This window comes from Pinus tabuliformis, chromosome X (genome assembly GCF_031772625.1).
Source record: "Pinus tabuliformis cultivar Carrire ecotype Pingquan chromosome X, CPIR1, whole genome shotgun sequence".
NCBI lineage: Eukaryota > Viridiplantae > Streptophyta > Pinopsida > Pinales > Pinaceae > Pinus > Pinus tabuliformis.
The window spans coordinates 1,644,248,244-1,644,266,625 of record NC_142308.1 but is presented as its reverse complement, the minus strand read 5'-3'; the positions used below and the strand labels follow the sequence as shown (position 1 = coordinate 1,644,266,625).

At 37.2% G+C, this 18,382-nt stretch overlaps 1 pseudogene; it reads right to left on the bottom strand.

Annotated features, from left to right (window-relative positions):
• LOC149146336 (uncharacterized) overlaps positions 1 to 16,989 on the bottom strand; it is a 54,604-nt pseudogene extending 37,615 nt beyond the window's left edge.
• Between the last annotated feature and the right edge of the window lie 1,393 nt (positions 16,990 to 18,382).

Below are 18,382 nucleotides of genomic sequence, written 5' to 3'. Positions count from 1 at the left end.
TAATTCTCTCATCACCTAGTCATATACATCCCTTGGTGTTGACTACTAAACCAATGATCATGGCATCATCCACTAGGGAGGGTAGAACCTCATCATAGTTAGTGGAAGGTAAGTTATTTACATGGAGTGAGAAGTTAGATGGAATTAATGGTGACAAGGCATATTGAAGGAACTAACATGATATGGGAGCTAAAATAGTGCATGAACACCCTAGAGTGTTTAGCTCAAGTTGTAAAGCCTAGCAATATGTAGGATGTATTCCCCAAGGTTGTTTTAAAACATATTTTTCATGCATACATGTTTTAATGGGGTAGCACATGAACTCGTCGCTCTCTTGCATAGAGAGGATGGACATCGATCAATTCGTGAAGTGGACGACTCAAATAGGTATGATGATGATAGATCTACTCATATGCTAACTTGAAGGGGAATTTTAAATGTTATGATGTGTGGTGGTTGATGAACCATGTACGAGAAAAAGTGTCCTGCAAAATTGGTGGATATAACAGTTGGTTACTCTTGTACTCCAAGAAAAAGTGTCCTACAAAACTAGTGGATATATTGATTGGTTACTCTTGTACTTCAAGAAAAAGTGTCATACAAAACTAGTGGATATAGTGGTTGGTTACTCTTATACTCAGAGAAAAAGTGTCCTACAAAACTGGTAGATATGGTGATGGTTATCCTTATATTCTGATGGATGGTAATTTTTTTATATGAACATCAAGAAAGATATTGGGACCAAGTAAATCTTCCCAAGTCAAGCTTAAAGGGGGGATTGTTAGGATAGTGAAGGTAACTTAACTCTATCATAGATTCAATTTAGCTTGGAAGTTTAGGAGTTTGAGGTTTCTATGACCCATGATTTCCCATGACATTTTCATGTTATATAGTTTATTTAAAGCACATTTAAAGGCATGATCAATCCATTGTTAATCCCCTTTAGGCCAATATGAGGGCATGGTGAAAAGGAGTAGGAGGCTGTAAAAATGTGAAAAGGTTTGTTGGTGGTAAAATAAAAGGCCTCACCATTTCTCCTTGGATGTATCCCATATTGGATGGGCCACTTAAATTTTGTCTCTAATGTTGTGTTTATTTGGTGTGCCTATAGTAATTTATTTTTTTTTCTCACCTTTTATAACAATACAAGGTGATATTGTATCTACCAAAGTTTTATAAAGTGTTGAGGAATTTTATTGTGCCTCTACAACCTAGTATGGGGATGATGTTGTAGATGATATTTAGATCAAATAATGATAATAATAATAATAATAATAATAGCTCAATGAAAAATAGTAAAAGTAACAATTAAAATAAACCAATATTAAAAATAATAAGTCAATTTAATGCAATTGGTTATATTGTAATTTTCTATTTATTAATAATATTTTTTTTAACATTAACTGAGAACATTTTTGCATTAGAAAGGCTGAACATAATTCTTAGTTAAGTTACATCCCATCAAAATCTTTTATATCTACGACATAATCACATGATCTTAGTATACATGTTCAACCATCTATTGACAATGTTGCATTTTGCTTCTAGGATGATTAAGTAGCAAGCCTGATTTTTCTAGCTATATATTCACTAAAACATATTGATCAAAAAACAAATTTGATGTGACATGACAAATACAATTGAATTATTGGGTGACCGATCTTCTACAGTGCCTTTGTGTCTTGCCATCTTCCCATTGTTAGTCTCCCAAAGATCATAAGCTCTTCTAACGAAGATCTTATATAGTCAATTTCGTCTTTGATCATTTTGTAGCTGATTCTGAAGGGACTGAATGTTATTTGAGATCCCATATATTTCATGATTCATGTTAGTGGGATTGGAATCCAACTAGTTACTACTCCCCCCCTGAGTTATGGATTCAAGGCTCTCAACTACTAGATGTAAACATAGACCAAAGATACGAGGATGATGGAATTGTTAATTAACTTCAATTATAGTGACAATTTCCCTTTGCCTTTCATTCACTCCCAAATTTAGATAACACGACAACACAATTATATCCCAAGGTATTGAAATAGACATTGAATTTTAAAATTCATGCACACATTGAACGAACTTAATATTAGCAAGCCTAGTATCCAACTACAATGTGGGAAGAACCCAACTAGGGTGAAACAAGTTGTCAACAACCACACCATAAATGAAAATACCCATAATAATCCCCAAAACCGTATAATCCTCTTTAATGCTACTACGAGTTGGTATTCCTTTTTTGAGCAACACCCAAGACCCACAATGGCTCCCAATATGTTTTGATCTTCCACCCAATTTTCAGGACTTTGCAGAAAATACCCAAGGGAAACACTCAATTAGAACAAAACCAACAATTAGATCTCATATAAGAATGCACTCTTACCTAAAAATACCCTACTTTAGGAGTTTTCCCTATTTCCCAAATCTAGTAAATGAATCTTTTAGATGCCTGAAAAAGCTCTAGAAATGCCAAAGGTGTTACAAAGTCTCAAGATGTCACCCTTTTGTCCTCTTATCCATATTTTATAAAGAAATGTGACATCTTGGAAAAAATTGGAGCATACCCTAATATGATGTTGCTCCCCTAGTGAAGATTTGGGAAACAAACTTCCCACATCCTAGAAGTACACCAATTTCACTTGCAATCAAACCAAGCCATAATTGGAATGATAAACCCAATATCTACCACCGTCATCACTCTACTCCTCCCAAAATGTATGCAAATGACCCTTGGATTCTCTCCCAAATGGGCTTTAATTACCACGACTGAAGATGCATGATTATGATGGGGCAACCTCCCAATATGATGAGGAGGTGTCACTCCCATTTTTTTTGAATAAAATTTGTTATTATCATTTTTATTTGAACTTTTCTTAAATATCTTAAGTGAGAAAGGCCCTAATTGACTTCCCCTCACATATCATTTCTCCTTTAGGGAGAGACAAACCTAGATTAGCCATCATATCTGCCTTGAAATTATTGATTTTTAATACATGAAAATATTGTCTCCTAGGAATATAGTGGAATAATTGATAATCATCTTAAAAATATGTGATAACTTGATATTGAGGGGTTGTGAACCATCAATTAAATGAGATATTATTATTAAGAAATCCCCGTTGATGATTGCATTCAAAATCCATAGTTTAACTATTTGATTCACTCCTTCAAGGAGAAAGCACATGTGATTTTGCAACATCATTGAGGTAAAGCCGAATCCCTAAGTGAAACTATATTATTGTTGTTCCTTGGGATGAAATATAACTCCCTCACATTCTTTCCACCTGTTGATCTTTAAACTATTGTGGATATTACACTAGATAGTTCTTCACAACATATACGATAAATTATAATCAAAAGTCTAAATTATACACTATGAGGATTTATTTCTCTTTAGATTTCTAGATATATAATTTACTATTTATTGTGTATGCATGAAAATTATAATTACGTTGAAAATAGATAAAAATGAAATATAAATTCACAAACCACAATTTGACAAAAGATATAACTTGGGAAGCCCTTTGAACTGAAAACTGAACTAGAAGGTGAGGCTTCTCTGCTGCCTTTATCTGAAAATAAAATGGATGTGATTACAAAGAAGTAAGGCTTGTGGCCTATTGGACACTATAATGCACAAATCATCTATATGTTCTCTCTCCCTATCCCTCTCAACTACTCTTCTCATATATGGAACAAATGCACTTGAAAAGAATAGATCCCCCTTTCCCCCTTTTTTGACCAATGTGATCAAATGGTGGGACCACCGAAGAGGTAATTACTTTGACAAGAGGTGACATTGTGCCTCCATGATATTAATCTTCTGCAAGAACTACCCAAGGATCAAAAGGTATTAGCCATGTGTGTTGCTCCCTAACCCTCAACTAATCAGATACTCCTTGGTGTAACTCATGTAAGGTTTGGATAGGGAGTGCTGTGAGGTTGATGCCCATATTCTTGATCGCAAAAAGTTGGGCGTTAGCCTCTTCTGAGTTGGTGCGTAGGGTCTCATCCGGTAATTGAATCACATGGAGATCCAAAGTCTAATCTGTGTCCAGTACTGTTGCGCTCACTTGCTGCAGGCTCGCCTGAATTCAGCTCGCTTGACCTATGCTCACTTGCAGTCGGCCTGTCTAGATATGCAAATCAAGTAGATCCTTATGTACATTTCCCAGTGCCTACTGGTATTTCTATTCAAACTGGGTCCACAATTATGTCATAGTATCCTGGACCTTATCGCCAATTTCATATAAGTCCCCTTTAGTGAGGACTAATGCATCCACATCAGCGGATCTAGTCAACTTTTATTTCATTTGTGGCCCCAAGGTTGTCTGCTTTGTTATTTTTCTGACCACAAAGGGGGTTCCATGCTTTACTTCCCTTCCCCCTTCTTCCCCTAACCCTTCTTGGTCCTGTGTTCACTGAGAGTTAGACTCCTCAACCTCGATCATGGTTTCCGGGGTTGCTCGCTCTATTTCAGTAGCTGCCTTAGCAGCAGTGTCCTTAGCCGCAACTTCCTTAGCAACATCTTCCTTAGCAACAACCTCCTTAGTTCTAGCCTCTTTTAGCTACTTATATTTCTTCTGAGCTGCACCCTTCTGGGCTTCCTTCTGTGTCTTTGCTGCTGATGTCAGCATAGTAGAACCTTCTACTGCCTTGCTCGTTCTTGCACCCAGATCTGACAGTTAAGCCACTCTCCTCGACATTTACCAACAACCTCTGTGACATCCGCCTTTCCAACAATATAAGACAACTTGTGCCATATCTTCTTCGGATCACTTCTGGTGCCCACAACCACATTATAAAAGTTAGCCTTGAAGTTGGCATAAGGTTCATACTGCTTGTATAAGGTAGGTGAAAGCCTCTATGTTTGGCTTATCACCATGCGTAGATCCTGTTATCACTCGGATTTTCCTTGAAGTTGTTGGGAAGAGGAAAGGGGTCCGAGATAACCACAAACCAACTTTTAGGTACAGAATCTAGCAAATCTGTACCCGGAGAGGGCTCTCCCTTTAAGTTTTAGCTTTGTTTTGGAAGATATTAGGCTAGTTATGAAAGTTTAGGGGTTTTGATTGTGTTTGGGTGGTGAAATTCAATAGCAGAGGGGTAGATCTGAGTAGTTTAGGCCATTGGGCTAATGGAGTCTAAGAAGATGGCTTAACTAGATTTGGTTTCTTAACAACGGATGGCTTCACAGGGCAAGATAGTTAAACAGGGAAGAAATAGAGACTTAAAAAAGATGGAATGGACTCAAAAGGGATGAAGGGAAATTAAGAATCCTTCATCATATTTTAAAAGAGGGAACTTGGATGATTACCAATAAAGAGCAGTTAAGAATTCTTTACCAAATAATCAAAGTGAATAAACTAGGAAACAGGAGCAATTAAGAATTCACTATTTATGCCAGTTTAGAGGAAAACATTAAGAACAAAAACGATTGAAAACAGATTGCACTCAAGCAGTTTATGAATTATTCTTTTTCGTTTTACTATTCAGATATGAAAAATAGTTGATATAATAAACCAGAAAACATTAATACATGAGATATAGAATACTTATTGATCTGGTGTTTGACACATGAATCCTGTGAAAAGTCCTTTGCATTAATTCTTCATCCAGCCAGCCATACAAAATTTGTCCAACAACACTTTATTCCAAAGTAATCAGTTTTATAGCAATGTCTAAGAATCCACCCAAAATACTTCAAATGAAGAAGTATTTATACTAATTGTAAACTGAAATATCTTGAAAAAATATCAAGATTAGCTCACAAATATCTCCAACTGTTTACATTAATAGAACTTAAATAAAGGAAATTCAAAACTAATGAATCTATTTGGCACTATTTATATGGATTAATGGTGACAAAGAAGAGAAAGTCAAATTTGATAGCAACTCATAGTTGATGATGAGGCATCCTAGTCACTAACTGCATCCTTCCTTTGTGCATTCTGCCCCAAAAATTCTGCTAACTTAGGGTACAATGATACACTTGTATATCTCAATCCGTAATAGATATGTAAGACGTGAAAGAGGTTTTTGTAGATAGGAAATATTTTGAGATAAACCTCTCTCGGTTTCACAATATTCATCTCCAGCTGTTCACAATATTCTCTGCCAAACGATGTCAAAAATAGGACTTTGCACAAACTGAAAAATAGTCTGTGAAGACATGCACTTATCTCCCTATTGGTAATATCTGTGTAGAACATGAGAGAGGTTTTTGTAGATGAGACTTTTAAGAACAAAAACCTCCTCCATTTTCTCAAACTACTTGTTGGATTGGCCACAATAGTTTCTGCAAAACTATGACTTAAACAGGAAATTTCTGAAGAATGTACCATTTCTATTTTGATTTCATCTTTTAACCTTAAATTCCTTTCAACTGTTTTTTACTTTTACTTTTCACTTAAATTCTTTTATACCAAGTCGCGTATACACGCAGGTTCGCTATATACCAAGTAGGGTATACACGCAGGTTCATGAATGGAAAAGAGCGTACGTGTCGGAAAGCTTACTTTTGGTCCGTGGTAGTTAGTCCTCGGTACTTGAGCCTATGTTTTTGGACCAAAGTATCTCGACAGACGTGTTGATCCCTAGTATTGAGTTGATGGTATTGTTTTACTATGGTTTTGGACCGTGGTATTATGAAAGGCCTAAACCTATATAAGGAGAAGATCATTAGGCCAAAGTGTGTGAGTAATGAATATCTGATGAAGTGTGAGATCCAAATGCTGGTTATGGGTTGGTGATCTGAACCATGGTTTCACTCATGTGGAGGATGATGAACTATGGAATGGGATCTCAAGGCTTGGAATGATTATCTTTATATGGTTTGACTGTGGATAGACTAGATCTATTGACGCATGTTTATGATCTGGGTATGTTTTGATGTTTGATATAGCTGCGGAATTATAAGTTAGGATTTGCAGATCTGTATGCAGGTTGTCTTTGGCAAAAGAGCGTATACACGCAGGTTGGGTTTGTCCAAGTAGCGTATACAATGTGAAGTATGATATTTGAAGATGAAGTTGGATCTGGTTACTGTTATGTTGTCTATGTTGTTGACAGGGTTGCAGTGATTCAGTATTGGGTGATTCAGAGATTGATGATGCAGGTTGTTTTATGGATCCAGTATGAAAATGTATGAAACGTGGTCCCGGGAAGATCGTAGAGTTCAGTAGGCTGGCACCTACGTACTGGTAAACATATCAGCCAATACAAGAACCAGGGGGTTGTAGCTCCCTTCCAGGAGCAGCTGGAGAACGAGTAAAGGTTGGAGCATTCTGTAGGCAGGCACCTACGTACTAGTAAATGGATCGGCTAGTACAAGAGCTAAGAGGGTTGTAGCCCTCTGCAGGTTGTAGCCTGCGTGCTGGTAAATGACTACACCAGTACATTGTAAAAGAAGTTTCTTATTAAAGGAAGATAGAAACAAATTGCAGCAGGTGGTTTTCACCCACATTGGGTTTCCACCTTATATCATGGTGTTCATGTGTGTGCCTTATGTGTGATGATCTGTTCTGTTATACTGCACCTGTTTACTGTTAATATGGTTAATAATGTTCTGATATGAGAGGGTTGCCATCAAGTACAACACTTGTCTCATAATGCCAACAGATAGTTTCTTCTGGGCCTTCATTTTCTAATTTATCAGCTGTATCCTCAATACTAAACCCTGTAACTACTTCTTCAGTCTTTATCTTGAAAGCATAATCATCCTCGATCTACAAATCAAAAGGTAGTACAATTTCCTCATGGTTTGGAGAAGGAAGGTTTTGTAAGAATTCTTTAGGATCTCGGAAATTATATGACTGAATTTGAGAATAAAAAAGTTTAATTTCATTTTCATATTTTTCAACAACTAAGTTAAGAAAACAAATTTTAGTTTCATGAGAGTATTTTCTTATTTTGACAATTATAAACACAACTCCTAAAAAATCTTCATCGAGCTAAAATTTTGATAACTCATCCCTGAATTCATTTAAAATTTCATCAAATGAAAGATTTTCCACAAACCCGGTCATCCTGTTTCACTATTGATGCTTTGGAATATGGATTATGTGGTTATGGAATTTCTCTGAAATTTGAAGCTCTTGATCTTTGAACAATGGAGTCTTGATTGTTTGGGGCTTCTTGATTGGAAAATGATCATCAAAAGAGTCAGAAGAATGATGCCCAAATGTGCATGGAGATTTTATATTTACAATTTTCAAAAGAGATAAACTAAAAAATATTCTAAGATCTTCTCTAAAATACTATATATATTGAAATATTTTCTTGATGAGAAATAACATAATGTCTTGGATAACAATCCAAGTTAAAAGCTTGATCTTTTCACATAGTTCTTTCAGGTTCATTACTCCAGTGGAGTCTTTATTGTAGAATTGATTTTGGAGTCGCCAGGTGGATGATTTTAACCTTTGTGTGTCTGATCCCTATCCACCATCATAGATCAAATCTAAACCTGTAAAACAATTCTGAAGAAAAAGTTAGTTCTCCAGAAAGCCAAATTTTGAGTATTTTATGATTATTTTGTTTTTTTATGAATTTTCAAAACAACTTATATGATTTCTTTAAGAGGCTTTAGATATGAGATTTAAACTTTCTTAAAGATTTATTTGACATGAGGAATTGTTCAAATTTTTGGATCAGATGTTGAGTTCATAAACTAAACCAAAGATTGGCTAAAGCAGCATTCATTTACTATGCACTTGCAGAGCAAGAGAAGTTCAAAGGCTAGCTGGCTAACTTCAGGCTTTGTCTGTAGTTTATAAAGCAAACAACAATAACAAACAAACAAAGTTTTGTCCCCAGTGGAGTCGCCACTATGTTATCACTCAGATTTTCCTTGAAATTGTTGGGAAGAGGAAAGGGGTCCGAGGTAACCACAAACCAACTTTTAGGTATAGAATCTAGCCAATCTATACCCAGAGAGGGCTCTCTCTTTAAGTTTTAGCTTTTTTTTGGAAGACATTAGGCTAGTTATGAAAGTTTAGGGGTTTTGATTGTGTTTGGGCGGTGAAATTCAATAGAAGAGGGGTAGAACTGAGTAGTTTAGGCCATTGGGGTAATGGAGTCTAAAAAGATGGTTTAACTGGATTTGGCTTCTTAACAAGGGATGGTTTCACAGGGCAAGATAGTTAAACAAGGAACAAATAGAGACTTAAAAAATATGGAATGGACTCAAAAGGGATGAAGGGCAATTAAGAATCCTTCATAATATTTTAAAAGAGGGAACTTGGATGATTACTAATAAAGAGTAATTAAGAATTTTTTACCAGATAATCAAAGTGAATAAACTAGGAAACAAGAGCAATTAGGAATTCACTGTTTATGCCAGTTTGGAGGAAAACATTAAGAACAAAAATGATTGAAAACAGATTGCACTCAAGCAGTTTCTGAGTTATTCTTTTTTGTTTTACTATTTAGATATGAAACACAGTTGATATAATAAACCAGAAAACATTAATACATGAGATATATAATACTTATTGATCCGGTGTTTGACACATGAATCTTGTGAAAAGTCCTTTGCATTAATTCTTCATCCAGCTAGCCCTACAAAAATTGTCCAATAGCACTTTATTCCAAAGTAATCAGTTTTACAACAATGTCTAAGAATCCACCCAAAATACTTCAAATGAAGAAGTATTTATACTAATTGTAAACTGAAATATCTTGAAAAAATATCAGGATTAGTTTCACAAATATCTCCAACTGTTTACATTAATAGAACTTAAATAAAGGAAATTCAAAACTAATGAATCTATTTGGCACTATTTCTATGGATTAATGGTGAAAAAGAAGAGAAAGTCGAGTTTGATAGCAACTCTTAGTTGATGATGAGGCATCTCAGTCACTAATTGCATCCTTCATTTGTGCATTCTGCCCCAGAACTTCTCCAAACTTAGGGTCCAATGATACACTTGTATATTTCAATCCGTAATAGATATGTAAAAAGTGAAAGAGGTTTTTGTAGAAAGGAATGTTTGTGAGGTAAACCTCTCTCATTTTCCTAAAATTCATCTCCAGCGGTTCAAAAATATTCTCTACAACAAGATGTCAAAAATAGGACTTTGCACAAACTGAAAAATAGGCTGTGAAGACATGCACTTATCTCCCTCTTGGTAATACCCGTGTAAAACATGAGAGAGGTTTTTGTAGATGAGACTTTTAGGAACAAAAAATTCCTCCAGTTTCTCAAAATACTTCTTGGATTGGCCACAATAGTTTCTGCAAAACTATGACTTAAACAGGAAATTTCTGAAGAATGTACCATTTCTATTTTGATTTCATCTTTTAACCTTAAATTCCTTTCAACTGTTTTTCACTTTTACTTTGGATAAACTTCATTGTAGCTGGTGAAAGTGTTTTCATTTTTGTTTAACCCTTAATTCCTTCATGTTTACTTTTACTGTTTACTGTTTACTTTTTACTTTTACTGCTCTGTTTTTTCATCTGTCTTCACTTTGACATGAATTTGTATACTATGTTTTGTAACTGTCTTCCCTACTGTTTACCTTCATGCTAGCTGATTTACTTGACTTGGTATTCAATCTGATACTCTTTAGTCCTGATACACTTTAACTATTCTTTACTGTGTCCTTTTACCTTCACTGTATATTTTAGGTTTTTACTGTCTATTTCAACAGTAAATCATTTAATTTCATGTTTCCTCTGCTTGTCTTTCAACTGTATGTTTTATCTTCCATCTCTGTTTGAATAGATTTGATAACACTCTTGGAGTAAACAGGTCTTATGAATAGTATTAAGACTGTTTATCCAAGGATGTGGTCTTTTGATCACCTGTAAAACAAAGCGAACTGTTAAGAAAGCATTAGTTTGTAGGGGAGGTCAAAAAGGTTTCATTTGAGCTTGAGAGGTCTGTGGAGTGAGTCCAGAATGATTTTTGGGAGGTAAACCATGCTCAAATCGGTTAACAGAGGTTTCAGGTGGCACAGCTGGGTTACATAGGGTTTTACTGCACAATCAGGTGAAAACGAGCAAAACTGGGGTTTTTGTGTTTAAACGGGTAAATAGTTGGTATTGGCGGGTGAATGAAAATGACAATTGGTGGCAACTGAATGATGAGACATTTTGTCACTTAGTAGAAGGTGGTAAGTGGTTTCTATCGCACCGCTATTGGAGAAAGGCAGTAATCGACCTCGAGCCAGCGATTCCATAGAACATTCGATGCGTGGTGGAGGTGCTGTGAGAAAACCGCTTTGTGATCACGTGCTAACGCACGGTCACAAAGGGTTGCGCGATATTGATAATAGCCATCAGATCTTGAGGACCTGATCGGACGGTTGACATAGGATGCGATATGTGGAGTTTTAACAAAGGCGGGCCCGATACATTAAGAGTTAATTTAATCATATCGGGAGCGGCGGGATTTGGCTGGTAAGGTTATTAATTAACTGTGAGGGCTAATTAATCCCATTTTGTGCGGCGAGGAGTTAAGGTTCTTAATGAATTACAGATTAATTGATTAATCCTATTTTAAATGCGTATTATGGTTGTATTCAACTGGGGGCAGGGTATATAACAATTTGGGGATATTTAATATAGATTAAATAATATGGCAAAGGGAAAATATTGTAAGGAATTTATACAATATAATTTAAAATTTAATATGACAATAAAATGAAAGCGCTAAGTATAAAAACATTTGACATGTGTAGTTAAACTTAGGCTTAGGATGAAAAGGGTTTATAGGAGAAATATTTGCAATTTTCCTAAGTAAATAGGATTTTACTTAGGAAAAGAATTATGAAGGTGAATGAGTGTTCTTATGAATAGTTTTAAATGCTTTAGGCTTTATAAACTATTAAGCCAAGGGTCCGATCCCTCCAGAAGTTAGAGAAATGCTCTGAGCCCCTCTAATTTAGCAAATGCCTTAGTACTTAGGGAAAATTAGTGATAATTTAAGGAAAAATGAAGGGGGGGAGTTAAGTATTTGACCTGGCTTAGCTTGAAATTCTTTCGGTGTAATGTCTGCCTTGTACTTGCGATGAAAATAAAGATTAACACATTTAGAGTCATTATTCATCACATGTAATTCTGCAACATCATCTACCTACCCTACCTACTTTAACCTAACATTTTTTCTTCTTTATTTGGGTGCACATAGATTGGAAAACCCTTATCACACTTTCTTTTCTTTTACATGTAGATATCTATCTAAGTCTAACCTTATTACATCCAAGGGCTCAGATTAAACTGTTGAGCTCCTTTTATTCACTTTACCTATCTAGTTGTCTGCCAAGTTTAAACAGTTTTGTCAGATTTTATTCTCTATCTCTAAAGCATAAAATTCAAATATGAACTAGCCAAGCTTAAGCTGTTTGACTGTTCGTCAATTGTGGCATAAGTTACAAGCTACACACAATTGTTTATTGCATAAGAGTAAAAAGTAGTGGAATTTAGACTTGCACACTTTCCTTGGTATTTCTTTTGGTGGGGTTCATTTTCTTTCACTTTTTTGACCATCTTATTCTTTTCACCCTTTGATTTTTCTTGTAGGGTATACCCTCTTTACATGTTTTAAATTTTTTTATTTTTTGAAAATATGGAAAACCTTTGCAACAAGGAAAGGTATGAACATATTTATAGCTCATCAAGTCAATCATGAAATATGACACCTATTGGTATAGGAGCATAATAGATCCATCTCCACCAGTACCCAGAACATCTTAGTCTCTGTGACCTATGCGACATCCTTCGTTACCCACAGCGAAACAAACTTCGCTGCCTCGGGGAGCTCAGATTCTTGGGGAGGAAATTGGCTATCCTCCAACATCCTCCATGCGACTAATGAAATCAAAAGTAGTAACTAGGCATAATGAAATTCCTTGCCCTCATCCTGGGCATCCCTATAGTTCTCCAAGAACTGTTTTCATAGGTACTGAGCCAAATTGTACTGGATTCCTTTGTCACATTTCACAACCAAAGTGATCACAGGCGTCGACACCTCGTCCGCATGGCAATTCCGCATGATCTTGCATGCCAATATTTGCGTGGTGAACTTTACTGCAGGATCTGTAATGGTGTGGATGTAATATCCACACCACTTTTTAATTAACCCAAACTTTCTCTTCATCTAATATGTGAGTTGCTTCTCCTTCGTTTTCCTTCCTAAAGCTTCTGCTGGATCCACACCTTGATAGGGAAACAAGGTGATCTGGTGGATCATCATATCTGTAATTGGGATGGGTTCTCGCAGCCAAAGACACCCATCACGCACCAAAGTGACTAGCCACTGAACACATAAAATGTTAATAATGGTGTGACTGAAGTGTGACAACCATAGCATGTTCAGGAGGCTTTCTTTCTCAACACCCGCAATCGACTTCATAGGTTCCAATCGCATAACCCTGGTTTCCTCATAATAAATCTTTGACAGGTATTTAGCTGGTGCAAGTTGAGAGAAATTACCATGATCTCCCAAATCCCAATATTCCAGCTTGAGTGTCAGAATGAGGCCCAACAACGCGCCCTCAAACACCACCTTGGCAGCGATGGCAAAGAAACCATACATTTGGCATTGTCCGGTTCCTTAGGCACCTTAGTTATGCCCTTATGCGGTGGGATATACTTGGAGAGCATAGTCATAGGCTCATCCTCCTCAACATCCATTTCTTCGATGCCTTCAAATAGGCCTTATTCATCCAAATCAAGGGGCTCATGTGGCTGTTGCGCTTTTTCCATCTTCCCCTTCTTGCGGATTTCCGTGGGAATGTTTTGCGGTGATTGCCTCACCAGAACCTGCTATGGTTTATTTTGTTTCTTGTGAGCTTCAGAGGGATTAGGCCTAGGAGATCTCTACGCCATAGTCAGAATTCCTGTAGGAACAAAGGGTATTTCTTCAACTGAGGGTGCAGCTTTAAAGGGTGCTACTTCTATTGTGGCAGGAGTTGCAGTCATGTTTTCTATAAATGCCTTATGGAAAAATTTGGAGATGTTAGCCAATCCCAGCCTTGAGAAGAGTCTTCCCAATCTAGCTTGGACATAATGTTCAGTTCATGGCACAACACAAGGAAAAAAACTCAAGATCGATTCTCAGGATGCAAAGTGTTAGAATGTGGGGCAGCATGCCATATTTATAAGTGAATTCGAATTTAAATCCAATTGTTCCCTCAAAATTCTATCATTAATGCATATTTCATGAGAAATTTCCAAAGATTTACCCCATAAATGCGCTTTCCCCACTCCTCCTAATGGAAATTTTGCCATCCAATCATCTACAATGCTTCCAATGGCTAATTTTTGATTGAGTTGTGTGGCACCAAGATATGTGGTGTAGCCACCTTGGCGCAACTCCTCTTGATGCCCTACTTTCTTCCATCACACAACCCTGTTACTTCGTCTTTCCCATTTTGGGAAGTGTAGTTTATAGTCTCGTACTTCCTTGCAGCCGTCTGGAGTACTAAGACTGTCCTGCCATCATATAGTCATTGTGCATCAGTGAGATAACCCTTTTACAACTTCAATCGACTGCCATTGACTCTACCTGGAAATAATTCTCCATTCAGCTTTGCGAGCTGAACTGTGCCACCATTTGTAATGTATTTTACCACATAAGGCCCAAGCCAATGCATTTGAAACTTTCTAGGAAATTTCGTAAATTTATTGTCATATAATAATATAAAATCATTAACCTGGAAAGTGCACTTCTTTATATGTTGATCATGCCATGAATTTTCACTCTCCTTTTGTTCCTGTTGGTGGAATCCTACTAAGAATTGATCCTCCTCGAATTCCATCAACTATACGAGACGCTCCTCCATAGTATCACAATCAACCATGTCGGTCCGTGCTACAATCCGCAAACTCGACACAATATATTCCATGGGCATCATAGCCTCCTACCCATAGACCAACCTGAAAAGGGTTTGACATGTGAACAAGTGGTTCTATATGTCGACAGGACTGTTGGTATGCGCACATCCCAATCATTCCGCTTTGCATTGCAAACCTTTGTTAAATTGTTTTCTAGGATTTTATTGAAAGCTTCTACTGTACATTAATATCACAAGAATCGTCTCATTTAAGAAATGCGTGCCCCTGTCACTCATTAATATCTTAGGGCATCCAAATCGGGACAAGATAAACTCAAAAATAAACTTCACAGCAGTAGCTAAACTATATTCCTTTACCGGTTTCACTTCCACCCATTGCATCAAGTATTCAATTGCTGTAATAATATATCACGCTTCAAGATTTTTCCCTAGTGGCTAGATCGAACCCAAAAAAATCAATCACCCATTTATCGAACACTTGCAAAGTTATCTGTGGATATAGGGGAAATTCTTCCCTCCGCAATGGTATCCTCGTCCTTTGGCAATCATCACATGCCCTACAATACACTTTGTAATCCTTATCCACCATTGGACACCAAAGTCCCATGCGCAGGATCTTTTGTGCAGTCGCTCTGTCTGCAGAGTGTCCTCCCACCACTCCTCCATGTGCTTCTGCAAGGATGCTCGGTCATTCAAAGTCTGGGACATATCGGCATAGTATTTCATCAGAGCCCATTTTATATAAGTGTCCAACGATCACAAAAAAATTATTCACATGAACCAAAAATTCCTTCTTCTGCTGTGTATAATATCCTTTTGGGACTGTGCAAGTTGTAAAAAAATGGATTTATATCCGAAAAGTGATCATTTGCGACATGAAAAAAAAAGAGTTGTGCATCAAGCAATCCTTCTTCCAAATTAGGCTCATCACTAGTCTCAATCTAGGATAGATGATCAAGACCAGCGTTCAATTGTCCGAGTTTCACAATCACCTCAAAATCATACTCCTTAAAGAGAAACAACCATATGCAGATCTTGCCCCCCAACATAATGGTATATATACATCTTAAAGTTTGCGCCTAACAGATAGTGCCAAAATTTCTATAGCGTGTACACCATTGCTAGTCCTTTTCACTCTGTAGTCGAGTAGTTCTTCTCTGCCTTTGACAATTCCTACTTACAAATGCTATAGGATGATCAATATCACCTTCACCTGGTTGGGTCAGCACCGCACCTAGCGTAATACAAGAAGCATCCACATGAACATGAAACTCCTTTTTCCAATCGAGAACACAAAAATGGGCATGACGGCCATTTTCTCCCTTAAAATGTCTAAACTATTTTGACATTCTTCATCCCTAGAGAATGTCGCATCCTTCTTCAACATTTTCTCCATTGGCGTAGTGATTTGCGCATATGCCTTGATAAACTTTCTATAATACCCCGTATGGCCCAATGTCACAGGCAGTTGTTTTACATTTTTTGGGGCCTCCAAATTGACAATAACAATTATCTTTGCAGGGTCTACTATCAATCCCTGCTTGCAAACAACATGACCTAGCAATATTCCATAAGGAAAACAAAAGATCCATTTTTTCAAATTGAGGGCGAATTGATGTTTGTGAAAGGTATCCAACATAAGGCATAGACTTGTAACGTAGCACTTTACCAACCCAAATACAATACAATCATTTAAATAGACTTCTAAGAATTTATGGATAAATTCCTTAAAGGATACAATTATTACCCTTGAGAAGATCGCAGGTGCATTATTCAATCCAAATGGCATTACCATGTACTAAAAACATCCCCATTCCATCACGAAGGTGGTCTTGCTACGATCCTCCAGCGTGATCTTGATCTGATGGTACCCTGAGAACCCATCAGTGAATGAGTAGGTTTCCTGACCACCAACCTTCTCCAAGACTTCATCTGTAAATGACATTGGAAACGGGTCATCGATGCATGCATCATTGAGCTTCCTCAGATTTATGCATATCTGGATTTCATCCCGTTTCTTCTTTTCCTGGACTACCATAGGACTTACCAAGTCTGATTCCTCCACAGGCTCAATGATCCTAGCCTCTAGCATTTTGTCTAACTCTTTGCATGCCTTTTCCTTGTATTTGGGATTGAAACAGTAGGGTTGTTGTTTTACAGGCTTCACATCTGGCTTCAAAGTAGTATTCATCATGCCCAGGTCCCCTACTATCCCTTTCAGATTTGATAACTTGGTGGGAAACAAGTCCTCATATTCGTGTAGCAGCTCCGCAACCTTATCAATTGTATCCTCATCCCAATAGTCGCCTATTTTCAAAAACTCAGGCTACACATTTGATCCAATGTTTACCTGTCTAGTCTTTAAAGGCTTTGCTATGTCAGGGATTACTTCTTTGGTTGCTTCAACTTTGTGCTATCCCTCACACTCTGGAATGTTAATATTTCTAGGGTCATCTTCTTGTTCTGCGGTCACGTTATAGCATTCCAGTGCATGGCGCAGCTACGTATTCTAGTCTGGTTGAACCGATTCAACCAGTTCCTCATGCATTCTAAAGATTACAACCTTAATTTCTTGGAGTGCCTCATCAATACATTCAAATCCATCTTCAAAGATGAAGGTTAATAGGAAAATTTCCCTTAGGATAGCTCACTCAGTCGTCCTATGGCAGAACTCAGTTTCCAGGTACCAATTCATTGGAATGGTATCCAAAGTGTGACAAAATATGTGCACCCATTCAAGTTGAGGTTCCTTTCCCCAAGCTTTAGTCCATTGTGCCAAATTCTCACGCAGATCGTCTTTTCCTGTGTATTTCTCAGTCATACTAGTATTGGCATACTTGAACCTTAGCTTCATCATTCAGTTGTATTCCTTCTAATCAGCAAAGTTGTCCTTATGTGTATCCCACCAACGAGCAGGCATTCCGCACAACGCCATATCTAGTGCCTGGAATTGATGCTCTTTTGGAACCTCCCTTTTAAACTTATCCAAAAACAAGTTAACATCATCTAAACCATCATAATTGTGTAGATTTTGTACCTTCATGGATATGCAGCCCAACGAGGAGACTTCATGTAACATGTTCTAGTAATGCTCAAGTTCCTCATTAGAATACGAGGTGTAGAAGCTATCTCTATCCCATGTCATTCGTCCATCTATTGTAGTATTGATCCAGTCCTCATCCCACGTCGTGATCTTATATATTTGATCCATATCATCCCCTTCTTCATAATTGGGGATTGGATCTGTGTATCGCGTACCTTCAGTGGGATCTAATGGAACAATAACTCAGAGCGCCTTCCTCTCAAATGTCATCCTGCGCTTTTTGAGATTAATGAAAACATCCATTTCAAAGGCCCAATCAATGCCTAATATCATGGGTAAGGATTAATATCATCCACTATCTCAATCACTTCAAAGTCGGCGAGGGCGCTCACTCCTTCAATATCCATTGCAACCCCATATAGACACCCCATAGGAATGATCTTTTGTTGATTGTCCATGCGTAGTTGAATAGGAGACCACTGCAGTGCAGGTCTTCCCATTCTCTCCCAAGTCTATTTTCATAGCACACTCGCATCGAATC